The following is a 22,946-nucleotide window of genomic DNA, read 5'->3' as shown; positions in this document are numbered from 1 at the left end:
GAAGAGAGAGTGATTCTACTCTAGGCCGACTTCGCACAGCAATATTATAGATATACAGAGATTAATCGGAATATAGCTTTCATTTCTCGTTTACGTGATTCAAAATGCGTTTCTTCACCAACTATTCTTATTAACTTCGCCAACGTTTTTATCATCGCAACGCCCGCCACCGGAGTAGAGCTCATCCAAACTACCTGGAGTTACTGCGATCATCCACAGTGCGTTTCCAGATATCTTTTTTGCCACGTACCCTTCGGCTTTGGAATGAGCTCCCTTGAGAGTATAGAAATGTATAAAAAAAAACAATTGTAACATAAGATATGGTATATAAATTGCTTATAAAACTATCGTAACAGACCTTTCTTCCTATTCGTACACTCTTGACAGAGTGGTCGTGGTCATGCATCAGTCGGATCCTGCGATACCGATGCTCTCGCGATGCGACGCCATGTGGCACGATGTTTCGCAGAGTGAGAGCAAACATTTATGTTGGAGTGAGTAACAGATTTTATGAGGTCGGTCCATCATGTTGGAGATCGTCCGCGAGATCTTTTGCCCTCGACTTTCCCTTGCACCACCAACCGCTCAATGGAGTCCTCATTACGAGTGATGTGCCCGAAGAACTTGAGGATTCGTAATTGGACTGTTGACGATAGTCTCTCTTTGATGTTGAGCTCTTTCAGGATCGAAATGTTGGTACGGTGCGGGGTCCACGGAATTCTGAGGAGACGTCTCCAACACCACATTTCTAGTGCGTCGATCTTACGACGGTCTTGCATCCTCAGCGTCCACGTCTCAGCCCCATACAGAAAGATTGGAAAGACCAGGCATCTCATTAACCGAACTTTTGTATTTTTGGTTATTCTGCGGTCTCTCCAAATCTTTGTTAGCCTCTCAACTGAGGATCTTGTCCGGCGCAACGTCTTCGGATCTCATCTTCGCAGCCTCCAGCGTTGGTGATAGTGGAGCCTAGATATACATAGCTATTAACTACCTCGCATCCCGCTATATGTTGGACCTTTAGTTAAGTTTTACTGTTCTAACTATTTAGTGTGTTCACTTATATGTGTAAAAACTTTTTTTTAAAGACATTTATTCGATTAATTGTGTTTTTATATTATTTGATGTGTAGGTACTATCCGTCCTGTTTTAAACTAGAACGCGGCGCCAATTCGAATACGTTTAATGTGTAATTCAGAGCGATAACGACGATGATAAATTTTTGTAAAAACAAAAGCATGTACCTGCCAAAAAAACGCTAAAGCAGGCCAACGTTTTTGTTTACTACTTTTTGTCTTTCAAAGTAGGCACATGCCCGTAGGTCGATATGAGCTTGACATTGTCTTAAAGGGTCCATCGGCTAAACTTGTCGACGACGCGACATTCTGAGTCACCATCCTAGAACAATGCTGTGCAGTTTTTTACATACTTTCTAAATAATGTCTTTTTAATTTTTTGTAAATCACAAGCCAATTTTTTTTTCGTCAAATCGTTTTTCGGTGATAAAATTTTCTTAAAATAATATGTGCATAGTGCCGGCTAAGATTAGCATAAAATTGTACGATCATTAAAGCAATTCGTAGAAATAACAGAATTGTTCAGAATATAGGTCACACATATTCTATTTCGAATTAAATCGTGCGACAGCCATTTCGTTGACTGCGTACACTTGTTCGCATTGTGATCGAGACCGTAATTGTGGCCAATAAAGTGATTAATTCAACCAACAAATACACTGACGATCCAGTATGAATTAAGGTCAGAGTACCTTAGGCGGCTGTTACAGTTCCAATGGTCAATTTATTAAACGAGATAGTTTATAGCTATTTCATTATTATAGCAATAAGTATATCTTATATAGCATTGATTGTTCTGTTTCGTGTTCGGGTAATTTGACTATGACCGCGGCAAAGGTATGCATGACGGTAGTATCGGGTGGGTGGATGAAAGGGACCCACGTTATGCCCTACCACCAATAAATATAAGCGAGTGATCGTGATACCTTATTGATACCCGTGATATACCGAGAACGGTGCTACCCATTCTCTGAGAGAATTACCCATGCTACCCATTCTTCCTTAGAGGCCTTTTGTGACACCTACGAGAAGAGATGGGGTGATTCTACTCTAGGCTGACTTCGCACAGCCATATTATAGATATACAGAGATTTATTGAAATATAGCTTTCGTTTCTCGTTTACGTGATTCAAAATGCGTTTCACTATAGTAGTGTAGATGATAAAAAATATACTATTTCAAAAATATCCGTGGCATTCTTTAAACGTACTTCTATGAATATTATTCATTAGGGAACCCGTGCTAGTGTTATCATAACTGTCATAAGGAGTATGTGTGTTTTCTCGTATTAACTTATCTTGTACGAAGCTAAGAGCAATGAACTTTCCGAGGGATCTGGATAAATAAGTACTGGTTGAGTTGTGTGCGTGCCCTGATCCACTAAATACAGCTCAATGCTAATGTTGCTACAAAAGGGTTGCGTCATCGATCTGTTTTCCAGATTTTCACGTGAGCTTATCTCATAAAAAAAAAGCAACCAATAAGTAATATATTAATTTTATTCAACTGCGAATGATTCATTCTATATCTTTTTAATAGCTTTGCAATTTAAACGCAATGTGGAAAATATATTTCATTCATTAAAACGTATATATTTCGTTTCAAAAATGAATATTAGTTTACTTTTCATACGTATGTAAAGATATTCTAATAATTTCCACACTTATCCCCGTGACCAGTGCAACCAGATCTTCGCCTACGCATACAAGATTTCCAACTAACAGGTTCTTGTGGACATAGTAAAGTTATTCTAAAGCCCATAATATTCCATTCACCACAGGAAACTTCAGATGACAGATAAAAATATTCATTTATAATTTAAATATTGACGCCCAACCGTGAAAGTTCTGACAGTGAAATAATTATGCATAAACCACAGGAATCAAATATTTAAAGTCATGAAACTGATTTTGCGCAAATGTCGTATATTCAATTCAAAGACTGATACAAAATCTATAGTTCTTCTAAAAAGTAGGAGAAGGCACCCTAAAAAGACTGATGAATTGTGTGAAAGAGAATAGAACAAGAGAAGATGTGAGTGCAGATAATAATATGACGTATGATAAGCCCGAATGGACAAAAAAGACATCCTAAGCCAACCCCGCATAATGTGGGATAAAGGTTAAAAGAAGACCATATTTTCTAATACCTATTAGAAGTAAAATAATATGCAATGACTGCAATATATATTGTATTTTGTTATATGGTTCAAGCAAACTCAACGCTGCTAATTCCGTGACTCGTTTCTAATAGTACAATTTTCCATTAATCACTGTTTTTTTAGCTTCATTTGAAACTTTTATTTGCATAACAAATGAATTCATCTAATTATATTGAAGACTTGAATGCTTCAAACCAAAAAGGCCATTAAAAACTTCTTTCGACAATAACAATATAATGAATCGTAAAAATGTGGCTTCAAAAAAAAATTGCAATAAGATAATGATTTATAAATATGGGATACGTTACGTTTCATTATTTCCCTTTTTAATTTGATTCCAAGATTGTTTTCCGGTTACAATAAAGCTGTCATCGCTGAATAATACTCACGTGTTTTGTAAAGAATCTAATTTGTCATGCTGTGTTTCAACATCTGTGGAGGACTTGTCGTATTTATTAAAGTTTTTAAATGCGGCAACCGCTCGTTGTTAAATCGGGCCGAAACGTATGTAAAAGTTCGAATTAATCCAACCAAACTCTCAGAACTCGGCAATTCTTTATTTTCTTTGGAAAACTAATTAAAATTTCTGATCCGCCAACGCAAGACAATCCGTTCGTGATTAATGTTTCGCCTTATCTATAAAACCCACCGTATAGTGTAATAAGAACTGCATAATTTTATGGCTATGCATTTTATAGATGTTGAGAAATAAGGTTAATATGCGTGGTAAATCAAATTCTAAGATAAAAGCTTACTACACAGGTTTTTTTTTTCATTGACGCTCCATTTTTTTTTGTTATACATCCGATTTTATTATCGGACTTCTTACCTTTGTTACAGTTTTCGGTATTTCTGTCGCCACTCGATTTCTTTGTATGCTTTTTAATTTCCTCGGCTATTGTTGTTCGAAATGATATATCCTATAAAAGCGTGATCACGTTTCAAGGAAGCACATGTCTGGGAGTACTAAGAATTTCGGAAATGAAGTAAAATAGAAATGGCATTATGAATCACTCGGCAACAAGAAATATTGATATAGCAATTTAGCGAAGACCAGAATGCCAAGATAACTGCTCTATGGCAAACCAGAGGGCCTCAGAAGTCGTGGCAGACCAAAACTCCGATGGTTAGATGGCGTAGAGCACGACCTCAAAGTTATCGGTGTCAGGAACTGGAAGGAGAAAGCCTTGAACAGAGCAGTCTGGAGAGACATACTAAACCAGGCTAAGGCCCACCCTGGGCTGTAAGGCCTAATATGATGATGAATTTAGCGAATGGGAGCTGTATTTTTATTATTATATATTAAGTAATACATAAAGAAAGTGGCACCTGTGACAGAGAAGCTGAGGAGTGCACGTTTGGGATGGTATGGACATGTGATGAGACGAAATGAAAATGAGGTTGTTAAGAGAGTGTTAACTATGAATGTGGAAGGATTTAGAGGAAGAGGTAGACCTAAGAAGAAATGGATGGATTGTGTGAAAGACGATATAGAAGAGTATGGAAGGAGAAAACATGTTGCGCCGACCCCAGGTGACTGGGAGAAGGGCAGGATAATGATGATATTAAGTAATACATAATCTGTGGCCAATACTATACAGCATACGTAATAAATGATTTATCCTTCATTAAATTATATAACTACATAATAACATTAGTTAACGTTTTTATTATTGATCAATGCATTGGTCTTTGCTTCTGTTGGCAGGGGAACATACGGTTGACCTAATGTTGTGTGGTCTCTGGCACTCATGGGGGTCAGCAAAGCCAAACAGCTGCCTTCCATAGATATGATAAATGACGACAGCTAGAATCTTTGTTTTTACGATAACGTGATACTGTGCTGTAATATGATTGTTAGTTAACATTCGTAGTTACAAAAGTAATACAGTACATGTGATTTACGACAACTTTTATTCTAATATCGCCCCGACATAACAGTCTACATTAGACACACACATTTACATTATAACAAAGCAGGGATTATTTTTAACGTCTGGACAATATTAGCTTCTTGCCCTTTTGTGGGTTTTTTTTGTTCATGTTTTTTTTGCATTTCGTGTTCATTTTGGGTTTTTGTTTTGCAGGTCATGCAAATACAATAATATGTAGTTAGTGTTAGTAATTAGTATATTTATAAGTATTAATTTATTTATCACTGAAGGGTCGTTTAGTTTTTTTTGTTACTTTTTCGGTATTTTTTTTTCCTTCTAATCGGATAAGTATAAGCTAATTGTTACTAATTGTTTATTTTTTATTAATGCCTAACGCCTGCTATACCATGACCCACTTGTTCGTAGCAAATCCAAATCCCAATAATTATTCAGTATGTTTGAGAATAACAAGTGAATGCAGTAAAAGTTATATTCTATTAGCGTTTATTTCTAATATAAAAAAATTCTCATTTGGGCGATGTAAAACGCATTTTTTATGGCTTAATTGGGTGCAAAAGCTCAAGGCCCATTTGGTGTCAAGTTGTTATTGGAGCCCAAAAATATCCAAAATGTAAATGCTGCCAACCACCTAAAGACATGGGCTCTAAGTCTCAGTTATGTAGTAGGCACAGTTGCTGCCCCACCCTTCAAACCGTAACGTGTTATTGCTTCAAGGTAGATTTTTTTTATTTTTGATTACTGTGGCCCGGACGCCTTTCCACTTTCACCAGGACAGGTGGGAGAGCAAAGATTTAGCCAGTAATCGGCAGAAATACGCGGGGTGATGGTACCTACACATGCGCGTCCATAAGACGCTCTATCACCAGTATTTTCTAGTAAAACAATAATTTTTCAAGTAATAGTTCATCCATTGCTTATGGGTACGCAACAACCTATAACAAAAAATTTTTTTTGTTGAAAAATCAAAATTACCTAATACTTTACTGCCTAACGTAATCGTGGCCTTTACGTTTTACCATCAAACCCCACAGCACATCGATAGTCGTCTGCAATCCGTCGAAAGGTAATGATTAAACAATAAATATTTATAAATCACCGTTAAATTCTGTGTTGTTCTGAAAAGAAGTTTAAATATCATAACAAACACTTGCCGTTGGCAGTCGGACCACACGCGCGGCTACTGCGCGTGAGTCACCGCCACCATTTCTGTACCATCCATAATGTGGTGCAACATAAAACCATATTCATCAGCAACGCACCAAAATATAATATAAACACTCCTTTCAGTGAAGTGTAAAACATCTTTCGAGATGGTATTAATAAAGTTTCAGATTTGTTGTAAATCTTTTAAAGTCAAGAGAAACAAAAATTGCTTGTCCGAAGGACTTATTCATTCAGTATCCTTTTGTTATTTCTTCCAACATGTGGTTCTTATTTCATTTAAGTAAACAGATTTTGTGTCATGTGTCACACATGAAACTAAAAAGTTAGAAAAATAAATTCATGTTGAAGACAAAATTAAATAAATAGTATAAGTGATACTTAATTTTTTTAAAGTTTAAATTTGTATGACCCCGTTGTTATGAAACTTTATAGTATGAAATTTTCATCCTCTGATTGTCTTATGTATTTAGTTTAAAAGAAGGGTATACAAAAGCAATTAAGACATCGATCTCATGTCCCAAAGTGAGTGGCGGCATTTACGTTGCGATGTCTATAAACTCCTATTCACTTAACCCATCGATTCAATAAAAAATCATTCATTGCAATGACATATGTTATAAGCACGATAGCATTATATTAACACAAAGCTGGTATGATGATGAAACTAGGACGTAGCCTTTGAAGTACTGAACTAGTTGAGTTTGGTTTTATTGAATATACGCAAGGCATACGCGGAAGCTTTGATTTCCTCGACGTGCTCTATATTGTACCTTTTTCTAGTAAAGTTCCAAGAAACTACAACAGATAATAGTATCACACTAAGTGGTATTTTATTTAAAATTAATCAAAACTTTTTGGATCCAATCAAGTATTTTGTTTATAAAATAACGTTATTAAACTATCATTTTATGAAACGCACGATAGCTCGCAACAAACCAAGTGTTCGTTACGAAACACAATAAAAACATAAATTGTTATGTTTATGTTTAGCGCATATGGAACGCAAACAATACGGCGACCTACATAAAAGCAGATACTTACTCCAGATAGTCATAATTAAAAAAAAAATGTTGGGTAAAAAAGAACGGAGGTATTGCTTCATTTAAATTTAAATAATGTAGTCAAAAAACTCTCTTCTATATTTTTCAACATTAAGTCTCGTTTTTTTTTATTGCCTTTGTATGCAGACGAGCGTACGGCCCACCTGATTATAAGTGGTCACCGTCGCTCATAGACGTCAGCAATGCCAGAAGCAGAGCCAAGCCGCTGCCTATCATAAAGTACTCTCCGCAAGCCTCGTTTGAAGAAAGACATGTCAAGCGCTCGGAAAACACCGTGGAGGGAAGTTCATTCCAAAGTCGGATTCCATTCCATTTCCAAAATTCCATCGTTTCAGTTATTATACTAGTAATATATTTTTTATTCATTGTTTATAAAGCGGTTTCGCGGTCCACTTGTAATATGACTTTTAGCGAAACGCATATACATCACAACATGATTAAAGACCTGAGATATGTGGGCGAACTCTCAATTATGTATAAAACGGATATCTCTCGCTTCGAATGGGAACGCGAGATTGCTTTGCACCAGTAATATGACAGAGTAGCGGCACTTACCTCTGCGAGCGTACTATCTATATATCAGTAGCTCTGATAACAATAAATACCGATCGCAAAACGCTGGTATGATACTTGAGAATGTTATTGTCCATTCTTCAGTGAATCCGTCAGTCGCTTTTTACGACCCTTACGGGAAGAGATGGGTTCGTGCTATTCTAGACATCACAGCCGAAAGCATTTTACATAGTATATTGTATTTCAGCAAATTCATTATCTATTTCTTTTGTATGAGGAATCCAATAGATTGCTCTGGGCGATTAGTTTAACCATTATGGTACTTTCAATTTACCTGCTGTTGTTTTGAATGTTATATGTCTGTCTTTCCATCATATAAATATGCTATATTTATTTGCGTCCACAACTGGCACAACAACAATTATTGCTGGTATCATTGATCTAAAATAATACACTAAGTAAATAAAAATAATTGGATTCATTATTTTTTTCCAAAACTTCTCTGTGCTAGAGACTAGAAGTTACAAAATATATTTTTTAAATCTCGATACTTACGATTATTTTTCATTGCGATAGATACAAAATGATCGCCACAAGTACAGAAACATTTCTGATTCCATAATTTATTATTTCCGTGTGTATTCATTCTATGTGATGATTACCATGAGGTTTAACTGCAGGGTATAAAATTAAATTAATGTTTAGTTACGCAATGATGGTTGTTTAATTAGGTACCGATGAAATCAAACTCGTCTCATAAATATGACGATTGTCAAACTCAAAGGATATGAAAACGTGAATTATGTAATATTTGGACAAGGTCGTGGCTTTGATGTTTCAGATCAAATATTCAGCGGGTGTCTTGTCGTATGTAAGATTCAACGGAGGTACTTCGAGACAACGATCGTCTTCATTTTAATTCACTAGGGATATGAGACCGTCCGTATCCTTTAAAGCCTCTGCATTACCTGAGTATACATAACTGTGCTTTATATTATAAGTTCTCATCACTTTAAGCACTATTTAATGAAAAAATTGTTTCCGTAAATTATAATCTTATATATGAAATTCTCGTGTCACAATGTTTTTTTTTTTTATATTGCCTAGATGAGTGGACGAGCTCACAGCCCACCTGGTGTTAAGTGGTTACTGGAGCCCATAGACATTCACAACGTAAATGCGCCACCCACCTTGAGATACAAGTTCTAAGCTCTCAAGTATAGTTACAACGGCTGCCCCACCCTTCAAACCGAAACGCATTACTGCTTCACGGCAGAAATAGGCAGGGTGGTGGTACCCACCCGTGCGGACTCACAAGAGGTCCTCCCACCAGTAATTACGCAAATTATAATTTTGCGGGTTTGATTTTTATTACACGATGTTATCCCTTCATCGTGGAAGTCAATCGTGAACATTTGTTGAGTACGTATTTCATTAGAAAAATTGGTACCCGCCTGAGATTCGAACACCGGTGCATCGCTCAACACGAATGCATCGGACGTCTTATCCGTTAGGCCACGACGACTTAATTACCATACTCCTCTGAAACGGTTTGATCGATTTTTATGAAATTTTATATGTACCTTCAGTAGGTTTGAGAATCGGCTACTATCTATTTTTCATACCCCTAAGTGATAAGGGTTGTCCGCCCCTAACATTAATTTTTTATTTATATTTTTTGGACATTTATTTTTTATAATGAGATATTATGTGATTGAATGAGGTTTTTTTTTGAACACTAAAAATTCCCTAGAAATCTTATATATGGCAAAACAATGTTTTCCGGGTCAGCTAGTAATACATAAAATTATAAATTTACAAAGAATTGATCTAAATACTTTAATGTTGCTAAATATATAATTAAAAAACAAAATTGTAGTTCCGAATACTGGTGGTGGTAGGGTATTTTGTGAGCCCTCACGGGTAGTTGCCACCACTCTGCCTATTTCTGCCTTGATACAGTAATGCGTATCGGTTTAAAGGGTGGAGAAGCTGTTGGTTGTACTGTAAAAATTTAGACTTAGAATTCGTATCTCAAAGTGGGTAACGACATTTATGTTGTAGATGTCTATGGGCTCCAGTCACCATTGGGTCGTCAGCTCGTCCACCCATATAAGCAATAAAAAAAAATAGAATCTATATTTTGCACTATGGTGACAAAATTATTATGATTTTTAACTTTCGTAAATATTGTCCGACACTCCATTAATAGTAAGTGATTTATTGTTGTATAGAGATGAACTTTGTCAATAAAAAAAGTTATCGTCATGTATATATGGACCAATTTTATTTTTTTTGTACCACAATACGATTTCATTGTGTGGACACTAGGCAAATAATGATACCTTTGGAACTGCGGTAGTTTAAGTTTAATACTAAGAGAGGACGGTAAAAAACTGCTTATCGCAGCTTTATCGTGGGTCCCGAAATTTCCACAGCAATGGGACTATGTCACTAACTACAAAATGGCAACAAATTATCAGAAAAGTTGGCACACATACTACAATCATAAATATGTTTAGCTACACTTTATTGAAACCATTGTAAAAAAGATTCAAAAAATACGAAACAACTTTATTCCGACATTTAAGACTATGAATATATATACGAGTATAAGATACTAAATGTAACTAAAATACTGAAAAAAACCCATTACAAATCTAATTCTTAAGCCTTATCCAGGGAAATTTTAATACGGCTAAATTTTAAATTCTATATCTAACTTTCATTTTCAATAAAAATATAAATAAGCTTAGGCCTAAAATTATATGAATCGGGTTTCGGGACTCGGGTCAACCGTGAATACCAAAGGTCCGATCTGGGATCAAATAATATTTAGTAAATTCAGTGGCTTTCGTTTTGACCTTGAATAAAATTAAAGCAAATTTTGTTAACTGTTTCACAATTTATAATTTCCTAACAGTATAAAAAATAAACTTTGTGCTTAGCGAATTCAATACATACAATATCAGCTACTGATCACGAATTTCTTGTTTTGACAACTTCGTCCAATAGTTTTTTAAAGCTTTTTAAAAGTCAACATATAACGAGTAAGTGAAAGTTGCATTTTCCCTCTCTCAGGTTTCTGCTTCATGATATACTCGCATGTGTGTATTTTCTAAATAAAGCCATTCGATTCATAAAGTCAAAAAGCCGAAACTTCATAATAAACTTCCACAATGCGAGGTACACAACGATAATGCTGACTGCCGTTTACTTGTATGATGATATAATACTATGATGAGAGGCAGCATATTAGTTCTCGGGGAATACTCGTCTATATCTATACTTATACTTGATATTATAAAGAGGAGGTAAAGGAGAGGTTTGTTTGTATTGAATAGGCTCCGAAACTACTGAAGCGATTTGAAAAATCTTTCACTGTTTGGAAGCTACACTATTCTCGAGTGACATAGGCTATAATCTTTTTTGAAAAAAATGTAACCCAAGGTGTAAAAAGATTACCTAAAATATTCTTTCCATCGCGTACCCTGAGAAACTATTGATGATAGAATAAAATAATGTACTACGACTTTGTAGAACATATTATTATTTACAAAAAGTGTCGCGACAGCATGTCTAACTATTATAGTTATGCCGCAATAAGTGTTCTTTTATTTAAAAAATAAAACCAGGTCGTTGAAATTTTTGTTAAAGACCCGAGCAGAGCCGGAGCGGGCCGCTAGTTTTAAATATTCGTTTAAGAAGAATCAATTTCTGAAAATTCGCCCAGCACAATTTGGAAGTAACTTTTGCTAGTCGACGTAATAGTATAATTTAAGATTAGCTTTTTGTATAATATTATGTTTTTGCGTTTTGTCTACGAGGGCTGCACTAAAAGTATCGGGAATGGAATATTTCCACTGTTCCTGTCATATTAAAATCTTTTTAATTGAAAACTTCTTGGTTTTAAAAATGGAATACCATTTATTTATTTAAAAAAAGATTCTCGGTCTTGTCACGAGGTTTTGTCAAACTTGTTTAGTCGTTGAGAAAATGGAATTGACTCGAGAAAATTCAAGAGCGATGATTTATTATGACTTTCGAAGTGGTTTAACACAAAAACAGTGTGTTGACCGGATGATTTCTGCATTTGGTGATGAAGCCCCATCCAAAACCACAATTTATCGCTGGTTTGCTAAGTTTCAACGTGGACGTGTCAAGCTCAGTGATGATCCCCGTCAAGTTCGTCCAAAAACTGCAGTCACCCAAGAAAACGTTGATGCTGTGCGTAAGCTGATTGAGAAAGATCGACATGTGACATACCGCGAAATTCAGGCAACTTTAGACATTGGCATGAGTCAAATATAAATAATCTTGCATGAACAATTAGGTGTAAAAAAGTTGTTTTCCCGATGGATACCGCATTCGCTCTGTGAAGAGCAAAAGGCGGCTCTCCTTACTTGGTGCGTCAGAACTCTCGAAAGATTCCACGCAGGATCCTCAAATGCTGTATACAACATTGTATCAGGTGACGAATCCTGGATATACGCGTACGAACCCGAAACAAAAAACCAGTCACGAGTTTGGGTGTTCGAAAATGAGTTAAAGCCAACAAAAATTGATCGTTCACGGAGTGTTGCAAAAAAAATGGTGGCCACGTTTGTCTCCAAAACCGGCCATGTTACGACTATTCCTCTTGAGGGACAAAGAACGGTTAATGCAGAATGGTATGCTAGCATTTGTTTGCCACAGGTCGTTTCTGAACTCCGTAAAGAGAACTGCAACCGCCGCATCATCCTCCATCACGACAATGCGAGTTCTCACACCGCGCACAGAACAAAAGAGTTTTTAGAGCAAGAAAACATAGAATTATTAGACCATCCGCCGTACAGCCCCTAAGCCCTAATGATTTCTATACTTTCCCTAAAATAAAGAATAAATTGCGTGGACAGAGATTTTCATCACCTGAAGAAGCTGTGGACTCCCACAAAACGGTCATTTTGGAGACCCCAACTTGCTTCAATGATTGGTTCCATCGTATGGAAAAATGTGTCAAATTTCGCGGAGAATACTTCGAAAAGCAATAAATACATTTTTAAATAGTAATGTTGTGTCACTTCGTTAATTCCCGAAATTTTCAGTGCCACCTAGGTATTCCCATAGAAATCGCACAAAAGCCCGTCTAAATACCTTAACGTAACTTTGAGGTGTCGCCTGTAAATCTCACCGCATGAAATCGCCCGATACGATATCCTCTACTAAAAGCAAATGTTCTCTATTACTTACGAGGCCTGTAATGAAATTCCCAGGCAACGTTTGATTAAAACGGGTCTAGAGACTTGCGCTGGATGCCAATAAGGAATTTGTGTGGATACGGCATTTCCATATTGCTTTGCGTTCTTAGAACGGAAGAACGAGTAATAGGTCTATTGTATCTTCTGCTTATATTGAACTTTGGGCTGAAATTGGCTTTGTAACGAATTATTTGAAAATGGAAAGCCAACAAACGTTTTCGAGGCAGCGTAATATTGTTTTCAAATCGAACGAAATGAAATGCTTAGAGAGAGACTTTTCTTTGTTAGGATTTTTAAAAACCCTATATTAATTTCTACTAAAACAGCAAATGTCCGTTCTTCTTGTGAACCCCAACAATGGCAGATCAACTAACCGGTTCTTCTTCTTCTTTGTCGTTTCCTCATTACTGAGGGTCGTGACCACCTTGGTCCATTTTTTGCACCAGCTTCCTCCAATGCTGCCTGCATTCGGCCTGCTTAATGGCGCCCGGGACGCTGGAGTTTGTGGCCTCCTTGACAATGTCCGTCCATCTGGTTGGCAATCTTCCTCGCCTTCTCTTTCCTTCCACGTGACCTACAACTATTAATTTTTCCAAGTAACCGGTTATTTGAGTGAAAAAATGACTACGTCAGACTATTATCATATTATATTTGCTGCGTTTCTTTTACCCTTCGAATCGAAACGCATGTGACTGCTTCGCCACCGAAACATTCAGGCACGCCGATGATCATTATAATATGTGGGTCGATTGTTGGAAAATACTCTCAAAAAATAATTAGAAGTATTATTTTAATTTTATTATATAGAAATAATGGTGGTAGGACCTCTTGTGAGTCCGCGCGGGTAGATACCACCAGCTTGCCTATTTCTGCCGTGAAGCAGTAATGCGTTTCGGCTTGAACGGTGGGGCAGCCGTTGTAGCTATACTTAAGACCTTAGAACTTATATCTATCTTTATCTTAGAATTAAAAAAAAGGACTCGTTTTATTTCAATATTATCAACACATAAAGAATTTAAAGCGAGCGGAATCGTCAGCGAACGTTCCCTGGTAAGCGCATCCCTAGAGAACAGCTGAATCGATTTGCTTTGTTTTAATACTATTTTGAATAAAGTTATAAAAATATTGGAAAGCTTTTATTAGAAAATTGAAATCATTAAGCAATCGACAACCTTATCATATTATACTGTTCAAATTTCGACAACTTCAAGACGGGTCAACTAATCGTATAAGTACGCATCGGCATGGAACTCTGAATTCCGACTGACTGTCTCCTTTCGTTATATTCAGATACTGTACAATTGTTTCCGATGTATGTTTCCAATAACGAATTCTAAGGTATGTATTAAATTAAGAGACTTCGAAGAGTTTTTTTTATTATTGCCCTTGTAGGCAGACGAGCACACGCCCTGGTGAGTGGTTACCGTCGCCCATGGACTTCAGCAATGCCAGGGGCAGAGCCAAGCCGCTGCCTACCGCTTAATACTCTCCACAAGCCTCGTTTGAAGAAGGATATGTCATAGCGCTCAGGAAACACCGTGGAGGGGAGCTCATTCCATAGCGGGATGGTAGGTACGTGGCAAAAAAGACCTCTGGAAACGCACTGTGGATGACCGCAGTGGCTTCAGGTAGTGTGGATGAACTCTACCCCGGTGGCGGGCGGTGCGATGGTAAAAACGAGATGACGGTATCATCTCGAACAGTTCCTCAGAGCACCAATGTTTAACAAAAAAAAAAATATTCGAGTTTAGTCATATACTGTATACTAACATAGCTTGCTCAATAATACCATAAAGTAACCTCACAAATCGTTACATGATGTATTTAAACAAGTATTTATTTACTGAGAGTAAATAAAATAAGTAAGAGAGAAAATAACCCCACGCATGATTTATCAGTTCTTGTCGAACCGTTTGACATTTTGTTTTGAAGATATGACATGAATATATACGAGCTAAAGTCAGCAATTTAAATTAGCATAATAATACATTTTATTACTACTCGTAGTTATTATAAAAGCCTTTAATTTTATTTTAAATTTTAATTTTTTTATTATTAAAGAATTTGACAAATAGTTTAAAAGTATGCAAATAAGGTGATATCCATGGAATGTAACATTTGAACTGTTTCTTTATTTTCGATTCCGAGAGCATATTTTATGAAAGCATATATTTTGAACATTAACTGAATTAGGTGTACTTAATAAGCGTGGGTCTCATACTTTTGACAGACGGCAAGAAAGGCCGGCGCATTAATCTTCAAAATACTGCATGGCATGGCTTGTTTATTGTAATATAAATATTTGATGTGCATATATATCATTGTTGTAATATGAATACAATACTATAGGTAATACAAATTCGAATTGTATACGAAATTGTATTATATTAAAATTGAATTGCATTCACACGGATTGATTGTTTTAGGGCATCCGAACTATACACATTTTTTTGTTTCACATTCATTAACGAGAATTTATTTAGCATGCATCGTTTAAAAGTTGCTAATTTTCAATAGGCTTACGTAATTCTTAAACAGGACTTTCAGATTCGGAATGACCGTAACAATGGATATATCAACTTCAAAAAAATTATATGTAGATCATCATCATCATCATCAACAGCCCACAGTAAAATATGTACATAATTTATTTAAACATAACATTTTTATTAGCCATCGGGCAAACAAACGGCTTAAACGAAAACTTACATAAAAACATATTGGTAGCAAGAGCAGTGGTTCGCTGAATCAACCACTGAATGGGAATCGTGACCCACCAAAAAGATCAGGCGAGAAAGAAGGGTGCCTCTTGTCAAAGCCCAGAAACACACCCCGCAATCATCGGTGTTGGAGAGCTTAAAAGGATCGATAGTGGACCGGGAGGATCCGATAGGACGTGTTTAAGGCGATGGCCACTTTGCATTGCCCCGTGGCTTGGACCGGAAATTTAGTTCGAGGCAGCTACGATAAGAGGGGTTATCGGGCCGCATGCCGAAGAAACGTTCTGTCGCTGTCTTGATGTGATGTGTACGTAACGGATTTAAATCTAAATTGTCGTGAAGATTTACGTTCCTCACGTACCAAGGTGCTCCGACGGCTATACTACAAAAACGGAATTGGATGACCTATAGAGAGAGGTTTTTTTTATTTATTGCTGTTAACCCTGGTGTTAAGTGGTTATTGGAGCTCATAGACATCTACCACGTAATGCGCCACCCACCTTGAGATATAAGTTCTAAGGTCTCAGTATAGTTACAACGGCTGCCCCACCCTTCAAACCGAAACGTATTACTGCTTCGCGGCAGAAATAGGCAGGGTGGTGGTACCTACCCGCGCGGACTCCGAAGAGGTCCTACCACCAGTAATTACGCAAATTATAATTTTGCGGGTTTGATTTTTATTACACGATGTTATATTCCTTCACCGTGGAAGTCAATCATGAACATTTGTTAATTACGCATTTCATTAGAAAAATTGGTACCCGCCTGGGATTCGAACACCGATGCATCGCTCAACACGTATGCACCGGACGTCTTGTCCTTTAGGCCACGACCACACGGTCTCTGGAATAGCCCCTTAGGCTATCTGTGATTAGGAAGGGAAATAATTATGAGCAAGAGCAAGATAAAGCGGAGAAACGGTCATTTATCTGTACTCCACATCAAATTATAACAAATTAGGCATGGTGTACCTACCCATCCAAATGGGATTAGGACAAGAAGAAGGTAATCCCTAATTATTAATTGAATTAATGTTTAAAGTAACCATTGGGACCTGATAAGTTAATATGTTAGGTACCAATTTAACTAATTGGATAAAATATATGCACCGCATTATTATGTCGAAACGATGATATTATAATAGCACATTTTATTTCTACTGGTATACTTGGTGAAGTCGTTACAATATTATACAAAACAAAACAATTACTCTATGTTTTTGTTGTAGGAACAAAAGCACAAAACCGCTTTTGTATGCGTACACTGAATAACCATGTAATATTCATATTCAGTTCATAAATATAAGTCGTAATTCGTAGTGAGTAGTTTGTCGTCGTAAAAAATTGTTCATTACTATAAGTATATATTTCTTGACAATTTTCGAACTATTTAAAAAAGGAATTGAAAAAGAAATATGTGTAGAATAAGCGGGGTAATCCAAATACAAAAAGAGTAAACCGTATAAAACAAAAAAAAAACTTTCTTTGTTTATCATCGCTAAATATTTTGAAAACAATAGAAACTGTAGGTGTACAAAATAATAGTGTATTCAAAAATCATTCATTTACTTTAAAAGGGTTATGGGAAAAATTTCCATGTATTATTTTAAAGATAACCTTGTGCTTATTTCGCCTTAATCTTTGGTTACTTTGTAAAACAAATGTTTTATGAGCGTATTATTTTGCGGCATCCGGCATCCACAAAAGCGGCGGATGTGATCGCCGAGTCGTTAAATCTACATACGTCAATCTATCAATGCCATAACCTATAGAATAATATAATGTAAATAAATAACAAATTAGGTCTTAGGCATCTCTTATCACTAAATGATTACAAATCTATAAATACATCATATTATGTGTATATGGTTATATTCAGTACTGCTTTTAAATGAAAAAGTTATAAAATCAGAACGCATGACAACTGCGAAATAAGAGACCGACATATTGGCGATGTCAACCTGCCAGACAAAAAATGCTACATCTATATATATTATACTAATGTATAAATCTATAGTGGTTTTTACGGATGATCCGTTTTATATACTGAACCATGCATCCGATTGACTTGAAACTTGGTATCCACGTAGAAAATACATGTACTTAATGGATAGGCTAATATTTATATGAGTGTTGGACTCCCTAATAGTAATGTTAATTTTAAATGCCCAGCGAAGTGAACGAGTAGGTCTAGTAACTTATAAAATTATGATTTTGCTACACGATGTTTTCATTGATTGCGCAAGTATTTCGGGGTTAGTAAAATTGCAAAAAAAAATCGTAGATACCGTCAGGATCGAAGCATTGTAAAGAGTACACCGGCGGTCGCTAGGCCATATACACCGATCAGATTTCCCATTTGTTTTTCAGGGTTTCTGTCTAATCCTGTCACTTAATGCTTAAAAAAAGGGTTATAGGAAAAAATCCAGAGGTATTGAAAATTAGTAATATTCACTTACCCTCTTATTTTTGCCACTTGCGCTGCTAGATTGGAAATATGACCCTAAAACATTGTTCTAACGAAACTTCTTTTAATTTGAATCCATTTTACAGTGACAATAATTATGTAATAAATTGAAATAGCTAAGTTCACGTTTGGACATACGAAATTTAGACATTGAGGCGATGAAACGTTCGCAAACCTTTTTTGTTGTTGTGCAAACGACACCAGGACGTTGAGATAAGGACATCACGGCCACATGGCTGTAAATAAAAACCAACATGTTTAGTGCATTTCAATCTAATCAAAATTAGGAGACTTTTATGTCCATTTAAAATAATTGGAATTTGTTGTAAATCAGAATCTCTTTTCAACCGCCTTTAATACAGGGTCCAGCCTTAACGCGACCCTCCACCGATCGCCCTCTTCAGCCAATTTATACTCTGGCTCGGGAAGATCAAGTATCTGGTAGTTATCATGGATACACCGCCCACACATAAAGTCCGTCCGCGACCGCGCCGCGTTTTTTAAAGTTCGGCGAGTAAAATGTCCATGCGTAATAAGGTGATACTATGAATACGGCCCTATAATGCGAGTGTGGTGTTGGCTCAGGTGGCCCCCCACATAGACACTTTTCAGTCCCTTCAATCCCTTTTTTGTAAGGTAGGTCGATGCATTCGCGAAGTATCTGCCCTCCAGCAGGTAGACCTCCTTCGGAGGTGCTCGGGCAGCTGTTAACAAATCCTACTCCTCCCGATTGAGCTCGAGCGCACCTACCCGTCATGATGAAACTGGAAAAGTCTTCCAGCCAGCAGTAATCCTTAAACCCTAAAAAATTATTAACGCAACCTTTTGTTTAATAATCCTATCGTCTTATTCCTGCCTTGACATTAGCTTCGTTAACATTCTTTCGATCCTCATTCCTGTGGAATGCTGTATTGCCACATGCTCTAACCCAAGTTCAGACCAATTTTATATTAGTATTTGACTGGTTTAGATCGTCAAACTAATTGCTATACATCTCAATATAATGCAACGGTGAATCTTAAGATTAGATAGCGAAGTCACAATTGGTATTCCATTATTAAAGCCCTTTTCATCAAAGCCAAACGTATGATCAATTATGTCCTATACTAGAACTTAATACGCATATACTTCCAAGTAGCATACTCAAGTTGCATTCTCACTTTGTACTTAGTTCCTAGCTCGTTAAAAGCTCTGGTCTAGTCTGCTTTAGGAATTGACGGCGACGGCTTGTCATCCTATTATGGCAACTAGAACATTTTCTATATTTAGCTTTTGCAATTACACCTTCACATTTAAGTTTTTATGCTGGTGTGTCTTCCTGATCAAAATCATACGAACTGAAGATAACTACTAAGTTAAAAATCTTTACGACCTAACTAAATCTAACACTTGTGTAAGTTAAGCAGCTGTCTAATAAAAAAATACACACCACTTAATTTTTGGAAATGCCTAGATCTACGAGATGAAATTTTAACAAAGTAGGTACAAATAAAACATGGAGTATAGTATAATATTAAACTGAATACAGTTTCAGAGGTATACTGTTCTTGATTTTAAAATAAAAGTTCCTTTGCATTTTAACTATTTACCGATTTAAAAAAAATGCTGTGTAACATCACAACAAACTGAAAGAGTTAGTTATTTTCACGATAAAAATTGTCAGAATAATTCAATGATGATAAAAATTGACAGACTTTAATTCAATGAAAATCAATTTCGTTCGAGGCGTACGATCAAACGTGATATATGATTAAGCTTTAGGTTAAGACATGTGAGCACATGCAAAGCTCATTTGAAATCGTGTCCAGATGCAGCGCCTTAATGCATTTATGTTATTCAATATTTTTTTATGAACTGTCGCGAGCTGATGATAGCTTTTCCATCAAAACCGCTACGCCTTCCATTAAAAATATCAAATTCATTACGTTTTTCTGATGTTCCATCAAAACCTCTACGCCTGCCATTAAAAATACCAAATTCATTACATTGTTCTGAAGGCAGAGGGTCATCAAGTTTACCATGTTTCAAATTTCGTTCGAAAATGGACACAGAGCTCAGGAAAAACTGGGGAGCGGAGTTTATTGGCTAGTCGGTGGTATGTGGCAAAAATAATGTCTGAAAAACGATGTAACGACGCAGCCCTCCATAGTAGGGGTGAACTCTGTCGATAACGTGTGATGAAATGGTAAAAAGGTGACGGGATCACCTCAAACGATTCCTTAGAACCTTCCAGATAACATACTGTAGATGCCAAAAAGAAAACCGAATTCCCTCCGTAGACTCAGTGGTTCAGAGAGACCAATATATTTTTAATCAAATAGGCGTTATTAAATAGTTATGGTCTCAACGCCGTTTCGGAACGCAGTTTCACAACTGTTTCACACTAACACAAACAAACTCAGCTGTTTCAAATGCTTATATTGTGTACGTGGTAGGTACATAAAAAATACCAATACATTTTTTTGTTAGTTCCCGAGATCCCTGAGATCAGTATTGTCAACAGATCGAGCAGCTCTCTTTTGTATGAAAGCAATTGAAAGAAGCTTGTATGTGGAAATCTCGATCCAGAAACTAGTTTAGTTCTCCACGAAATCTCTAAATAAGGACTTCCAGTATTTTCATTAATGTCAACTGCGATCACTCGATTGCGCAAATGATGGTTAAATCTGTACCATAGTAGTCATATTCAGTGACTCCAATTATAATCAGAACCGTATTACGATCGTGACACGAAAACTACATTATACAAATAAACGAAATCGTAGTTATTTTAGCCGGTGATCCTTTAGTCAGCAGACTGAGTCACAGCAGCTATTCAGAGAAGTTGGATGCGTTTGTGTTGTTGCGAAACGACCTACGCAATAACGCATAGAATTATCACTCTTGCTTTTTAATATTAAGCATCTTTATATCTAAACTAGCGGCCCGCTCCGGCTTCGCTCGGGTCTTTAACAAAAATTTCAACGATATTTGACGTTTCATTTTTTTAAACAAAACAATACTTATTGCGGCATAACTATAATAGTTAGACATATGCTGCCGCGAGACTTTTTGTAAATAATAAAGTGTTCTACAAAGTCGTAGTACATTATTTTATTCTATCATCAATAGTTTCCGCAGGGCACGCTATATAAATAATATTTTGGGTATTTTTTTACACCTTGGTTTACATTATTGGAGTTTTAGTAAGGATCCCTAATTTTTCTCAAAAGATTATATCACTAGCCTATGTCACTCGGGAATAGTGTAGCTTCCAAACAGTGAAAGAATTTTTCAAATCGGTTCAGTAGTTTCGGAGCTTATTCAATACAAACAAACAAAAAAATCTTTCCTCTTTATAATATTAGTATAGATAATAAGTCATAATGCTGATATGAGGTCAATACTCAATATCCAAGAAGCACACACGCGACGACGGCGTTCAAGTGTAACATCATAAAATTTCAAACAAACTTGCCAGTGATGAAAAGCGTGTATTTATATCCATTGCATTCCAATGTGAATTCAACTAACTAATAAGCTGATGCACAGCGCGTGCCGTTCGCTTCTGTGTAGGATGGTTAGTAATTAAGCCAATTAAAGAGCATCGACACAACCGACGCGCGTGAAGCCTTGTACTATAATATCGCTTAATCAATTTGATCGCGAGCACTTCGACGTAGGTCAATGACATTCAATACAAGTTATTGTTACTTGTTACGTAAAATCGCTAATACGCACGCTATTGACCATTACAATTAGTTCAGAATTGATCGTTGCGTTGTTAATATTGCTTATCCTTTAGCTAAATGTAACAGCTAACAGCTAGTCGGTAAATGCGGCAGAAGGTATAAACTGGCCCATTGATATGGTATTTGGGTCACGGTGTTCGGTTGCTCGAACGCCCAGATTGCGAGTAACAAAGCCGCGTACTATTTATCGGTAAACCTTTGTCTAGAAGCCCGTTCCAACCCATTCGCACAAGTTTAATTCAAGTTATGTTTTGCTGTTGGAGTTGTCGGATTTGTAACAAAACAATGATCAATGTCTTAAGCTTACATAATATACGTTGTTAATGCTTCTCTTGATTAACTTACTTTATTTGTTAAAGTTTCATATTTGCAATTTAACTATGTTTCTGTAACCAAATGTAAAAAGTAAAGCAATTAAATTTTGTCTGGAACGTTGATCTATACCATACTGTCATTATTAAATATTATTTTCTATTAACTCCGCGGCAGAAACTTAAAAATCAGTACTCGAAGGTGGCGCAAAGGTGATGTGTGTCAGGCATTTAGGGCTAAAATAATTCGAGTGCAGACGTAAATTACCCCGAGGGTATGTTTTAGAATGATAAGGATATTTCTAAATTACTTACGTCGTTACGCGCAAAATTAGCTTACAGAAATTTTTGAAATCTTTTAAAATGAAAATTTGTGAAAACTTTTGATATTACAAACATGAAAGCGATTTTTTACGAAATCTAAACTGTGAAAACTCATTCTAATTACTACTACCTAAATATACATATAACAAAATCTGAGCCTCGCTTTTGTTAAGAACCTTTTCTCGACTTGTTTGATACTGCACTAAAAGAAGACAAGTGGATGGACGTTTTTTTTTCTATTATATCCTGAAATAGCCTGAAAAAGGTCACGTTTGCGATTTACATAC

General features: G+C 36.3%; 1 protein-coding gene across 13 annotated transcripts in view; it reads left to right on the top strand.

The window, feature by feature from the left end:
* Positions 1-22,946, top strand: part of Dg (Dystroglycan) — an 82,709-nt gene that overhangs the window by 3,479 nt on the left and 56,284 nt on the right. For 8 of the 13 annotated variants that reach the window (XM_089735111.1, XM_089735107.1, XM_089735110.1 and 5 more), the window contains exon 2: positions 14,398-14,445. The exons of the other annotated variants lie outside the window; for them this stretch is intronic. The gene's annotated coding sequence lies outside the window, so the exon portion shown is untranslated. The remainder of the gene's footprint in view (positions 1-14,397; positions 14,446-22,946) is intronic. 13 annotated transcript variants of the gene reach the window in all.

The sequence above is a fragment of the Bombyx mandarina genome, chromosome 19 (assembly GCF_030267445.1).
Source record: "Bombyx mandarina strain Sakado chromosome 19, ASM3026744v2".
NCBI classification, from domain to species: Eukaryota; Metazoa; Arthropoda; class Insecta; order Lepidoptera; family Bombycidae; genus Bombyx; species Bombyx mandarina.
Note: the sequence above shows the minus strand (reverse complement) of the source record. Positions and strands in the feature narration are given on the sequence as shown.